Raw genomic sequence first — 13,626 nt, forward strand, 5'->3', positions numbered from 1 at the left:
CTTAATACAAGAGCAGGCTTACGTTCCAATCCGGCGCGCGCCGCTCCGTCGCTGACGTCTGAAGTGCTTCGGCTGATACCACGACGTCGGGATACCCATAACTACTCCCACGTAGATGGTTAGTGCGTATAGGCTCGTAGCCAGACTCAGATCAAATACCAAGATCTCGTTAAGCGTGTTAAGTATCCGCGAACGCCGAACAGGGCCAGGCCCACCTGTCTCCTAGGTGGTCTCAACCTGCCCTGTCGCTCCGCCACAAAGTAACAGTCAAGGGCCGTCGGGAACCCAGGCCCACCTCTACCGGGGTGGAGCCACCTGTCCTTTCAGCCCCCAACTCCGAACAGTATCACAGGTAATGTAACAGTGTAAAGTATATAGTATATGCCCGTGATCACCTCCCGAAGTGATCACAGCCCAGTAGTATAGCATGGCAGACGGACAAGAGTGTAGGGCCACTGATGATAAACTAGCATCCTATACTAAGCATTTAGGATTGCAGGTAAGGTATCAATAGATGTAGCGACAATGTCAGGCTATGCATCAGAATAGGATTAACGAAAGCAGTAACATGCTACACTACTCTAATGCAAGCAGTATAGAGGAGAATAGGCGATATCTGGTGATCAAGGGGGGGGCTTGCCTGGTTGCTCTGGCAAGAGAGAGGGGTCGTCAACTCCGTAGTCGAACTCGGTGGCATCAGCGTCGGTCTCGTAGTCTACCGGAGAGAAGAGGGGGAAGAAATAATGAATACAGAGCAAACAAAGCATCACAAAATATAACAAGGCAATACGCGGTGTTCGGTGTGCCCTAACGCGGTAGTAGGTGATACCGGTGAAGGGGGGAAAACATCCGGGAAAGTATTCCCGGTGTTTCGTGTTTTCGGGCAGAGGAGCCGGAGGGGGAAAGTTGCGGGTTCGATAGGTTAGAGGGGTGTGGCGGACGAACGGACTGCGTATCCGGAATCGTCTCGTCATTCTGAGCAACTTTCATGTTGAAAATATTTTAATCCGAGTTACGGATTAAAAGATATGATTTTTAAAAGATTTTAACAATTTTGGAATTTAATTATTTAGTTAATTAATTCGAAAAATGTATTTATGACGTCTGATGTCATGCTGACATCAGCAGTCAACAGGGGTTGACTGAGTCAACCCTGACAGGTGGGTCCCGTTCGTCATACACTGTTAACTAATTAACCTAATTAAGTTTAATTAACAGTAGTTAATTAGGTTAATCAGTTATTAGGTTAATTAATCTTAATTAGTTAAACTAAACAAGATTAGATAAGGTAATTAATTAGTTAATTAATTAATTAATTAATTAATTAATTAATTAATTTTATTATTAATTTATTTATTATATTTTTTATTTATATTTTTTTTAATTCTCTTTTAATTCCTTCTTTTTTTTTTAATCGTTCTGGGGCTGGGGCCCCCATGTCATTGGCCCCAGAGGGCCAAACGGGCATGCAGGCGTGGGGGGTTTGCGGGGCGGTGCCCGTTTCGGGCGCAACCCCGAAGGACGCGGCGCGGGCGCCCGCGCCCGAAGCCAACGGGGGTCGGGGCGGCCGAGGCCACGACGGTGGCCGGAGGGGCCGCAGCCACGGCGAGGGTGGCCGGGCGGCAAGCGGCGCCGGCGAGGCGATTCGGGGCGACGGGGCGGGTCGGGGCCGGAGACGGAGCTCCGGGCGACGGCACCGCTCGGGAGAGGGAGAGGAGAGGGAAACGGGGGGGGGGGGGGCGGCGTGGCCGCGGAGGGTCGGGGCCGGCGACGGGGCGCCGGGCGACGGCGCGGTTCGGGAGGGCGGGGGAGAGGGGAGCGAGGGGGGAAAGTGAGGCGAGCTCACAGCGGGGGGGGGGGGGGGGGGGGGGCGCCGGGTCTAGGGGAGCGGGCTCGGTGGAGCGCGACGGTGACCGGCGAGGAGGCGGGCGGGGGAGCGGTCGCCGGCGTCGGGGAGGCCGGGGTGGATCCGCGGCGTCGAGCGCCCGCGCGTGGGGCGAGGAGGGGAGGAGGGGATCCGGGCGGCGGGTGGAGGCCTCCGGGGTCGGGGCGGTGACGAGGCGGGGAGGCCGTCGCCTCCGAGGCGATGGAGACGGCGTCGGGGGCGGATGCGGCGGGGCGCAGTCGTCGGGGCGGCGGGCCCGCGCGGCGGCGGCGACGCGGTCGTCGGGGGCAAGCGCCCCCGATCCGAATCGAGGTGGGGAGGGGGCGAGGGGAACGTGGGGGGTGTGGGGGGGTTCGTCCCCGATCCAAATCTGGATCGGGAGGGGGGCGTGGACGACGTGGGGGGGTGTGGGGGATTAGGGTTTTCCCCTGGTGGGATAAGGAGGAGGGGGTGGGGTGCGGCTGGGCCGGCCTGGCGGCCCGATGGCCTGCTGGGCCGTGGCCCAGCGGGGGGGGGGGGTCTCTCTCTTCTTTTCTTTTGTTTTTATTTTTTTTTCTTTTACTTTTCTTTTCTGTTTTATGACTAGTTTTCTTTTATTTTAGTTTTACAAAATACACCAATGGTTCCTAAATTGGTATTGCTAATACATACTACTGCCACATTAATTTGGGTAACTAAATAAAATAGTTTAATATTTTATTTATTGTAAAAGGAATTCAACTAATTGTTTTGCTACTATTCAAAACATTTTAGAGTATTTATGCGTTTTATAAAAGTGTGGTTCCTCCACCATAATTACTTATGAATTAGTTGGAACCACCCGAACACTTTAGTTTTAATATTTGAAAACTTTTATTTTTTTGACTTTATTTTGAATTTGAATTTTGAATCGGATTTGAACTAACGCGAGATTTGTCAACAGTAACCGAGGTGATGTGGCATCATTAGTGGGGATTACTGTAGCTTAATTACCCGGGCGTCACAATTCTCCTCCACTACAAGAAATCTCGTCCCGAGATTTAAGAGGGGAGTAAGGGGAAAGTTCTGGTTAGGATATTCTAACGGATCTTCTCGAAGAAGTTAGTTCCTTTCGTTGATGTCTTCAATCCTTTATTCCGGTGCATCATGATAAACTTGTCACCATTTCTTCGTGAACTCCATCGTGCTTACGAATAGGTAAGGGGTAGCTCTACAATGCAAGGGTGTTATAAGGGAAAATCATCTGGGGGTATCCCAAGAATGAACTTATGAGTATCTCTCGAGTTGAACAAATGACACACATCGAGAGCAAAGTAAGACAGTGCGATAAGAAGTTTGAAGCGGATAGGCAATCGTTCATTGTCTGAAACAGGGTGCGAAAGGGTTCAGAGCAACGGGAATAAGTATTGTGTCCGATACCAGGATAGATCAACAGGCAAGTGGCCCGTGAATTACCTACAAAGTCAAGCGTGAGGAATAACTTCGGCAACAGGGGTGTACAGGAGAGTCAGGTTTCGATCCTGCGAAACTGTGGGTTATGGGCCCACCATGTGGTTAAAAGTAGAAGGTTGGTGACATCTTGCACGATCATGTAAGCAAGGCATGTCAGAGGAGAGTCTGAGGGTCATGTCGGCAACAACATAGGTACCAAGGGCGAGGGACGAAGAGAACCATTTTCCTGCTCGTTGAACGAGGCGGACCAATAGGCAAGGTTCTCGTCCATCGGTGGTTACCGGAATGTCATCAGCAATAGTAATAGGGCCTTACTTACAGAGTGGTACAACGAGGTGCTTACCTAAGCAGGGGATTATCACTGCTTAGATTATATATCTCCCAAGAAAGGTTCAAACAACCAATGGAAAGTAAAATATGATTATCAGATTTAAACAGAACTATGGAAAGGAAAACGTGTTTAAACACACATTTCAAGATTATATCCTCCCCAAGGACAAGCAGAGCATGATATCCATGATAGGATATAATGTAGAAAACTCTTTAGTAAAGGGGGAAGAAATTTATGACATTACCCATACAACGGTGTTGGGGTAATTAATAAGGAAAACTTAGCATTTGTGCTTCAAAGGTTCTTATTGAAAATCGGAGTACCATTGACATGCTTCGAGATAGCATTGACATGGTCTTCAGGTGAAGATCAGACTTTGGAAACACGAAGGATCCATCAGGAATAACTTGTAGAATAAGTCTTACAATTTCCTCAAGGATGGACGGATAACCTTGCTGAAAAGGAATCTATAAGGATAGGTCCTCCAGCCGGGGGGGGGGGGTGCTAGGCATGACATCATGTTACCGGGTCATCAAAGGATCAACATCATAACTCTTGGAAAGTTGTCCCAACCATCATATCTGACCGAGATTCAGAGCCGATTGGTGTCAGGATACCTGAGACTTAGGATACCTGAGAAGGAAAGGTGCAACGCAAATCGACGAAATGACATTGCAAGATTCTCGGGAAATGAACTATGGGAGCGGGTTCCTGAAGCAATAGTTCATCTTTAAAGCAAGTTGAGGATGAGGAGGTGGCTGATGGGCTCGGCGATAATCCATCGAGATTTCCGACAAGATGGATTTCCACAATTATGTGAACAAGGAGATAACATTTGTCAGATCAAATGGTATAATGATGTATGCTCGAGGAAAACATATACAATTAAACATTGGTTGAACGGTGCGCCCGAAATATGGGTTGGGTTGCACGACCAATGTCAGAATGGTGATTCAATCAGCGAAGGACTTAAAATGAACTATCGCCCATTCACTCCAAAGCAATAGGGTTGTTAGAAGTTTTGAATTCACACCTCATATCTCCATTTTCAGTATTCCGGTTGAAAACAATACGGGGACCAAGGAATGAACGAAGATGGCAAGAAGTATTATGATATCAAGAATTATTAAGAGGTGGTGAAATTCTCACCACATTCTTGACAAAAAGAGATGGTAATACTTCCGAGGTAAGGAAGATCAATTGCTGGACAGCAAGGAACTCAAGGTATAACACCAAACATGAACAAGTTGTGTTGAACGGAAGGCAATAAGGTGGTCGATGAGAACAGGAATCATCGAGGGGCAAGGATGGTATTACCCATCATGAATTCAACTGAATTCCTGGAAGAGCTCATAAGGTTGATGATGATCACGACACAAGTGTCGAGAGTTTCCATGCCGATGTGATCAATCAGCGATGACATCAAGTCAAAGTAATGATGAAGCAAGAGGTTAATGGAACCATGGTTATGGCATAAACTCGAACTCAAGCTTGTTGTTTAAGGTGAAAGGGAATGACGAGGAAAATCGACGTAAGCTTAATTCATCATCGAAAATTGTGCTCCGAGAAGAATGACCGGGTAGCATAGTTAAAATCATCAAGACAATGATATAGCCAAATAGGCTAGGAATGGCGTGATCGGGTACAAACTCGTACTTAAAGAAGATTACTAAGAGTTGTTGAACCGTAGTGCGGACTCGGCTCAGTTATCGGTGTCTTTGAGTGTTTAATAACTCAGAGCCCATGAAACATTGTAATCACTGAGAATGTAGTACTTGATGAAGAACTCATAAGAAGTTATGCAGTTCCAAGATAATCTCGAGATACCAGGGGGGTAATACTCGAAGACGGATCAAAGTAGATGTTGGACCGGGGTATTTATCCACAGAAGACAAGTGATTACACTTGCATCGAAAATGGTATTTAAAGGAGAACATGGTCGGAACCACGATTGTAAAAGGGCAGACCCCAGATATAAGATGAACTTATATCAAGGGAATAATTAGTTCTAAAAGAAGCTTCGATGAGAAGATGTACAACGTGTCCATGGGCATGAACATAAAGTTCAAGGTCGACTCCCACTTCTCCAATGTATAACCCTTCATCCACTTCTCACTTTCGAGGAAGTTGTAGTGTTGAAATTTTATCTGGCATAATACCAGGAGTGTATGACTCGTGAAAACTTTCGGGTTCACACGTTTTAGAGAAGGCATATGTTCAACCCATCAGGTTATCGTGGAAATATATACCACAAGCTTCAATAGTAGATATCACCAGCTCGAAAGCAGAGCATGGTTGAGAAAGCAGAGGATACAATTTACCAAAGGCATTATGTATCAAAGGAAAGGCTCACAAGGTTATTGAATATGAAGGGCGTTGTCAGGTAAAATCCAACAATGGATCGGGCGATCCACAACGGAGCTGATATGAGTATCGGTACTCAATCAGAGGAAGAAAGAATGCACGGGCATCATATTATAGGACAACTGAATAATTTGATGCTTAGATAACAAAGGAATTATGATTTCCAAAACAAAGGATCAGAAGCAGACGCTCTGACCAAGGATGGATAAGTTCAATAGACTTAGGGGCACAACCGACGGCAATTGATTGGTCGAGAACCAGCTCATGTTCAAAAATGACGTCTGAGCCGGAAGGAGGAATTCTAGGATCTGTTTGAGGATTGCGAGCATTCGCAACAAATCGAATCAACGGACTCAAATGATAATGACAATGGATGTCAACAAGATTACTAGACTTATGGGATTAACCATAATGCAAGTAATCAAGAATTTCAAGAGCAATAGGATGCTCAGGATTTTCGGAAGATCGAATGGTATTTCGAGGATTCGTGACATACATGCATCAACTGGGGATGAGTGGATACTCGGTAAGTGTGAGAAATTATCCGTAGGGGTATTCAGGCGACAAGGAACTGCAAGGCAGTAGGCACAAAAGGATTCTTGGAACATTAGAGAAAATTTCGGGGTATCTTGTAATAACAAGATCAACGGGGAATAAAAGTAAGCACGACAGGTGTAAGTATTTATCCATAGGGATATTTCGGTGGAAGGGAATGGCAAAAGCAACGGGCACAAGGTCTCGAGAGAATATCGGAGAGTATCTTCAGAATCTTCTAGTGCAGCTGGTGATCATCTGAAGTGAGGGATTCTCCGGGAGAAATTATTTCCGAGAACCTAAAGTTAGTTTGTTTTTAGCAAAATCATTTAACCCGAATAGAAGAGAGATCAGAGTCCCAGAGTATAGGTCGAGGAATAAAAGATCCTAATACCACCCAAATGGCGACGTGGGCCCGTAAGGCACACAGCCATGTTAGTAAAAGTTTTGCAAAGTCTAGACTCGACTTCGGCCAAGGAGTTGGAAGGGGGATTCCTACAGGCAGTCGGCTCTGATACCAACTTGTGACGCCCCCGATTCAATCGTACACTAATCATGCACGCAAATGTGTACGATCAAGATCAGGGACTCACGGGAAGATATCACAACACAACTCTACAAATAAAATAAGTCATACAAGCATCATAATACAAGCCAGGGGCCTCGAGGGCTCGAATACAAGTGCTCGATCATAGACGAGTCAGCGGAAGGAACAATATCTGAGTACAGACATAAGTTAAACAAGTTTGCCTTAAGAAGGCTAGCACAAACTGGGATACAGATCGAAAGAGGCGCAGGCCTCCTGCCTGGGATCCTCCTACACTACTCCAGGTCGTCATCAGCGGGAGCACGTAGTAGGCACCTCCAGTGAAGTAGGGGTCGTCGTCGACGGTGGCGTCTGGCTCCTGGACTCCAACATCTGGTTGCGACAACCAGAAAGAAGGGAAAGGGGAAAAAGGGGGGAGAAAGCAACCGTGAGTACTCATCCAAAGTACTCGCAAGCAAGGAGCTACACTACATATGCATGGGTATATGCGTAAAGGGCCATATCAGTGGACTGAACTGCAGAATGCCAGAATAAGAGGGGGATAGCTAGTCCTATCGAAGACTACGCTTCTGGCAGCCTCCGTCTTGCAGCATGTAGAAGAGAGTAGATGGAAGTCCTCCAAGTAGCATCTCCAAGTAACATCTCGAGTAGCATAATCCTACCCGGCGATCCTCTCCTCGTCGCCCTGCGGAAAAGCGATCACCGGGTTGTCTGTGGAACTTGGAAGGGTGTGTTTTATTAAGTATCCGGTTCTAGTTGTCATAAGGTCAAGGTACAACTCCAAGTCGTCCTGTTACCGAAGATCACGGCTATTCGAATAGATTAACTTCCCTGCAGGGGTGCACCACATAGCCCAACACGCTTGATCCCATTTGGCCGGACACACTTTCCTGGGTCATGCCCGGCCTCGGAAGATCAACACGTCGCAGCCCCACCTAGGCAAAACAGAGAGGCCAGCACGCCGGTCTAAACCTAAGCGCACAGGGGTCTGGGCCCATCGCCCATAGCACACCTGCACGTTGCGAGGGCGGCCGGAAGCAGAACTAGCCCCCTTAATACAACAGCAGGCTTACGTTCCAATCCGGCGCGCGCCGCTCCGTCGCTGACGTCTGAAGTGCTTCGGCTGATACCACGACGTCGGGATACCCATAACTACTCCCACGTAGATGGTTAGTGCGTATAGGCTCGTAGCCAGACTCAGATCAAATACCAAGATCTCGTTAAGCGTGTTAAGTATCCGCGAACGCCGAACAGGGCCAGGCCCACCTGTCTCCTAGGTGGTCTCAACCTGCCCTGTCGCTCCGCCACAAAGTAACAGTCAAGGGCCGTCGGGAACCCAGGCCCACCTCTACCGGGTGGAGCCACCTGTCCTTTCAGCCCCCAACTCCGAACAGTATCACAGGTAATGTAACAGTGTAAAGTATATAGTATATGCCCGTGATCACCTCCCGAAGTGATCACAGCCCAGTAGTATAGCATGGCAGACGGACAAGAGTGTAGGGCCACTGATGATAAACTAGCATCCTATACTAAGCATTTAGGATTGCAGGTAAGGTATCAATAGATGTAGCGACAATGTCAGGCTATGCATCAGAATAGGATTAACGAAAGCAGTAACATGCTACACTACTCTAATGCAAGCAGTATAGAGGAGAATAGGCGATATCTGGTGATCAAGGGGGGGGGCTTGCCTGGTTGCTCTGGCAAGAGAGAGGGGTCGTCAACTCCGTAGTCGAACTCGGTGGCATCAGCGTCGGTCTCGTAGTCTACCGGAGAGAAGAGGGGGAAGAAATAATGAATACAGAGCAAACAAAGCATCACAAAATATAACAAGGCAATACGCGGTGTTCGGTGTGCCCTAACGCGGTAGTAGGTGATACCGGTGAAGGGGGGAAAACATCCGGGAAAGTATTCCCGGTGTTTCGTGTTTTCGGGCAGAGGAGCCGGAGGGGGAAAGTTGCGGGTTCGATAGGTTAGAGGGGTGTGGCGGACGAACGGACTGCGTATCCGGAATCGTCTCGTCGTTCTGAGCAACTTTCATGTTGAAAATATTTTAATCCGAGTTACGGATTAAAAGATATGATTTTTAAAAGATTTTAACAATTTTGGAATTTAATTATTTAGTTAATTAATTCGAAAAATGTATTTATGACGTCAGCATGATGTCATGCTGACGTCAGCAGTCAACAGGGGTTGACTGAGTCAACCCTGACAGGTGGGTCCCGTTCGTCATACACTGTTAACTAATTAACCTAATTAAGTTTAATTAACAGTAGTTAATTAGGTTAATTAGTTATTAGGTTAATTAATCTTAATTAGTTAAACTAAACAAGATTAGATAAGGTAATTAATTAGTTAATTAATTAGTTAATTAATTAATTAATTAATTAATTAATTAATTAATTTTATTATTAATTTATTTATTATATTTTTTATTTATATTTTTTTTAATTCTCTTTTAATTCCTTCTTTTTTTTTAATCGTTCTGGGGCTGGGGCCCCCATGTCATTGGCCCCAGAGGGCCAAACGGGCATGCGGGCGTGGGGGGTTTGCGGGGTGGTGCCCGTTTCGGGCGCAACCCCGAAGGACGCGGCGCGGGCGCCCGCGCCCGAAGCCAACGGGGGTCGGGGCGGCCGAGGCCACGACGGTGGCCGGAGGGGCCGCAGCCACGGCGAGGGTGGCCGGGCGGCAAGCGGCGCCGGCGAGGCGATTCGGGGCGACGGGGCGGGTCGGGGCCGGAGACGGAGCTCCGGGCGACGGCACCGCTCGGGAGAGGGAGAGGAGAGGGAAACGGGGGGGCGGCGTGGCCGCGGAGGGTCGGGGCCGGCGACGGGGCGCCGGGCGACGGGGCGCCGGGCGACGGCGCGGTTCGGGAGGGCGGGGGAGAGGGGAGCGAGGAGGGAAAGTGAGGCGAGCTCACAGCGGGGGGGGGGGGCGCCGGGTCTAGGGGAGCGGGCTCGGTGGAGCGCGACGGTGACCGGCGAGGAGGCGGGCGGGGGAGCGGTCGCCGGCGTCGGGGAGGCCGGGGTGGATCCGCGGCGTCGAGCGCCCGCGCGTGGGGCGAGGAGGGGAGGAGGGGATCCGGGCGGCGGGTGGAGGCCTCCGGGGTCGGGGCGGTGACGAGGCGGGGAGGCCGTCGCCTCCGAGGCGATGAAGACGGCGTCGGGGGCGGATGCGGCGGGGCGCAGTCGTCGGGGCGGCGGGCCCGCGCGGCGGCGGCGACGCGGTCGTCGGGGGCAAGCGCCCCCGATCAGAATCGAGGTGGGGAGGGGGCGAGGGGAACGTGGGGGGTGTGGGGGGGTTCGTCCCCGATCCAAATCTGGATCGGGAGGGGGGCGTGGACGACGTGGGGGGGGTGTGGGGGATTAGGGTTTTCCCCTGGTGGGATAAGGAGGAGGGGGTGGGGTGCGGCTGGGCCGGCCTGGCGGCCCGATGGCCTGCTGGGCCGTGGCCCAGCGGGGGGGGGGGGTCTCTCTCTTCTTTTCTTTTGTTTTTATTTTTTTTCTTTTACTTTTCTTTTCTATTTTATGACTAGTTTTCTTTTATTTTAGTTTTACAAAATACACCAATGGTTCCTAAATTGGTATTGCTAATACATACTACTGCCACATTAATTTGGGTAACTAAATAAAATAGTTTAATATTTTATTTATTGTAAAAGGAATTCAACTAATTGTTTTGCTACTATTCAAAACATTTTAGAGTATTTATGCGTTTTATAAAAGTGTGGTTCCTCCACCATAATTACTTATGAATTAGTTGGAACCACCCGAACACTTTAGTTTTAATATTTGAAAACTTTTATTTTTTTGACTTTATTTTGAATTTGAATTTTGAATCGGATTTGAACTAACGCGAGATTTGTCAACAGTAACCGAGGTGATGTGGCATCATTAGTGGGGATTACTGTAGCTTAATTACCCGGGCGTCACAATTCAGATCCGTATGTACTTCGCAAATCTCTAGGTCATATTGTATATGCTGCTTCTACGCTCCACTTGGAGCTATTCCAAATGGTTGCTCCACTATACGTATCCGGTTTGATACTCAGAGTCATTCGGATAGGTGTTAAAGGTTGCATCGACACAACCCTTTACGCCGAACTCTTTATCACCTCCATAATCGAGAAACATGTCCTTATTTACTCCAAGGACAATTTTGACCGCTGTCCAATGATCCATTCCTGGATCACTCTTGTACCCCCTTGCCAGACTCATGGCAAGGCACACTTCCGGTGCCGTACACAACATAGCATACTATAGAGCCTATGTCTGAAGCATAGGGGACGACCTTCGTACTTTCTCTCTCTTCTGCCGTGGTCGAGCTTTAAGTCTTAACTTCATACCTTACAACTCAGGCAAGAACTCCTTCTTTGACTGATCCATCTTGAACACCTTCAAGATCATGTCAAGGTATGTGCTCATTTGAAAGTACCATTTAACGTTTTTTGATCTATCCTCATAGGTCTTGATGCTCAATGTTCAAGCAGCTTAATCCAGGTTTCTATTGAAAAACACTTTTCAAATAACCCTATATGCTTTCCAGAAATTCTACATCATTTCTGATCAACAATATGTCAACAACATATACTCATCAGAAATGCTACAGTGCTCCCACTCACTTCTTTGGAAATACAAGTTTCTCATAAACTTTGTATAAACCCAAAATCTTTGATCATCTCATCAAAGCGTATATTCCAACTCCGAGATGCTTACTCCAGTCCCTAGAAGGATTGCTGGAGCTTTGCACACTTGTTAGCATCTTTCAGGATTGACAAAACCTTCTGGTTGTATCACATACAACCTTTCTTCAAGAATATCGTCGAGGAAACAATGTTTTGACATCCTATCTGCAAGATTTCATAAATCATGCAGTAATTGCTAATATAATTCCAACAGACTCTTAGCATCGCTACGAATGAGAAAGTCTCATCGCAGTCAACTCCTTGAACTTGTCGGAAAACATCTTAGCGACAAGTCGAGCTTTGTCAATGGTGACACTTACCATCATTGTCCGTCTTCCTTTTAAAATCCATCTGTACCCAACAGCCTTACGACCATCAAGTAGTTCTTCCAAAGTCTACACTTTGTTTCCATACATGGATTCTCTCTCAGATTTTATGGCCTCGAGCCATTTGTCGGAATCCGGGCCTATAGCAACATGACCTCCAAGACAGGATTACCGTACCACTCTGAAGTAGTACGCATCCTTGTCGACCTACGAGGTTTAGCAGTGACTTGATCCAAAGTTTCATGATCACTATCATAAGCTTCTACTTCAATTGGTGTAGGTGCCACAGGAACAACTTCCTGTGCCCTGCTACACACTAGTTGAAGTGATGGTTCAACAACCTCATCAAGTCTCCACCATCCTCCCACTCAATTCTTTCGAGAGAAACTTTTCCTCGAGAAAGGACCCGATTCAAGAAACAATCCCTATTGCTTTCGGATCTGAATTAGGAGGTATACCCAACTGTTTTGGTGTCCTATGAAGATGCATTTTATCCGCTTTGGGTTCGAGCTTATCAACCTGAAACTTTTTCACATAAGCGTCGCAGCCCCAAACTTTTAAGAAACGACAGCTTAGGTTTCTCTAAACCATAGTTCATACGCTGTCATCTCAATGGAATTACGTGGTGCCCTATTAAAGTGAATGTGGTTGTCTCTAATGCCTAACCCATGAACAATAGTGGTAATTCGATAAGAGACGTCATGGCATGCACCATATCCAAAAGGGTGCAACTATGATGTTCGGACACATCATCACACTATGGTGTTCCAGGCGGTATTAATTGTGAAACAATTTCCACAATGTCTTAATTGCGTGCCAAAGCTCGTAACTCAGATACTCATCTCTATGATCATATCATAGACATTTTATCCTCTTGTCACGATGATCTTCAACTTTACTCTGAAATTACTTGAACCATTCAATAATTCAGACTTGTGTTTCATCAAGTAAATATACTCAACATCTACTCAAATCATCTGTGAAGTAAGAACATAACGATATTCACTGCATGCCTCAGCACTCATTGGACTGCACACATCAAAATGTGTTACTTCCAACAAGTTTCTATCTTGTTCCATCTTACTGAAAATGAGGCTTTTCAGTCATCTTGCCCATGTGGTATGATTTGCATATCTCAAGTGATTCAAAATCAAGTGAGTCCAAACGATCCATCTGCATGGAGTTTCTTCATGCATATAGACCAATAGACATGGTTCGCATGTCTCACACTTTTCAAAAACGAGTGGGTCCAAAGATCCATCAACATGGAGCTTCTTCATGCGTTTTATACCAATATGACTTACATGGCAGTGCCACAAGTAAGTGGTACTATCATTACTATCTTATATCTTTTGGCATGAAAAATGTGTATCACTACGATCGAGATTCAATAAACCATTCTTTTAGGTGCAAGACCATTGAAGCTATTATTCAAATAAATATAGTAACCATTATTCTCCTTAAATGAATAATCGTATTGCGATAGACATAATCTAATCATGTCTATGCTCAATGCAAACACCA

This window comes from Triticum aestivum, chromosome 7B (assembly GCF_018294505.1).
Source record: "Triticum aestivum cultivar Chinese Spring chromosome 7B, IWGSC CS RefSeq v2.1, whole genome shotgun sequence".
Classification (NCBI taxonomy): domain Eukaryota; kingdom Viridiplantae; phylum Streptophyta; class Magnoliopsida; order Poales; family Poaceae; genus Triticum; species Triticum aestivum.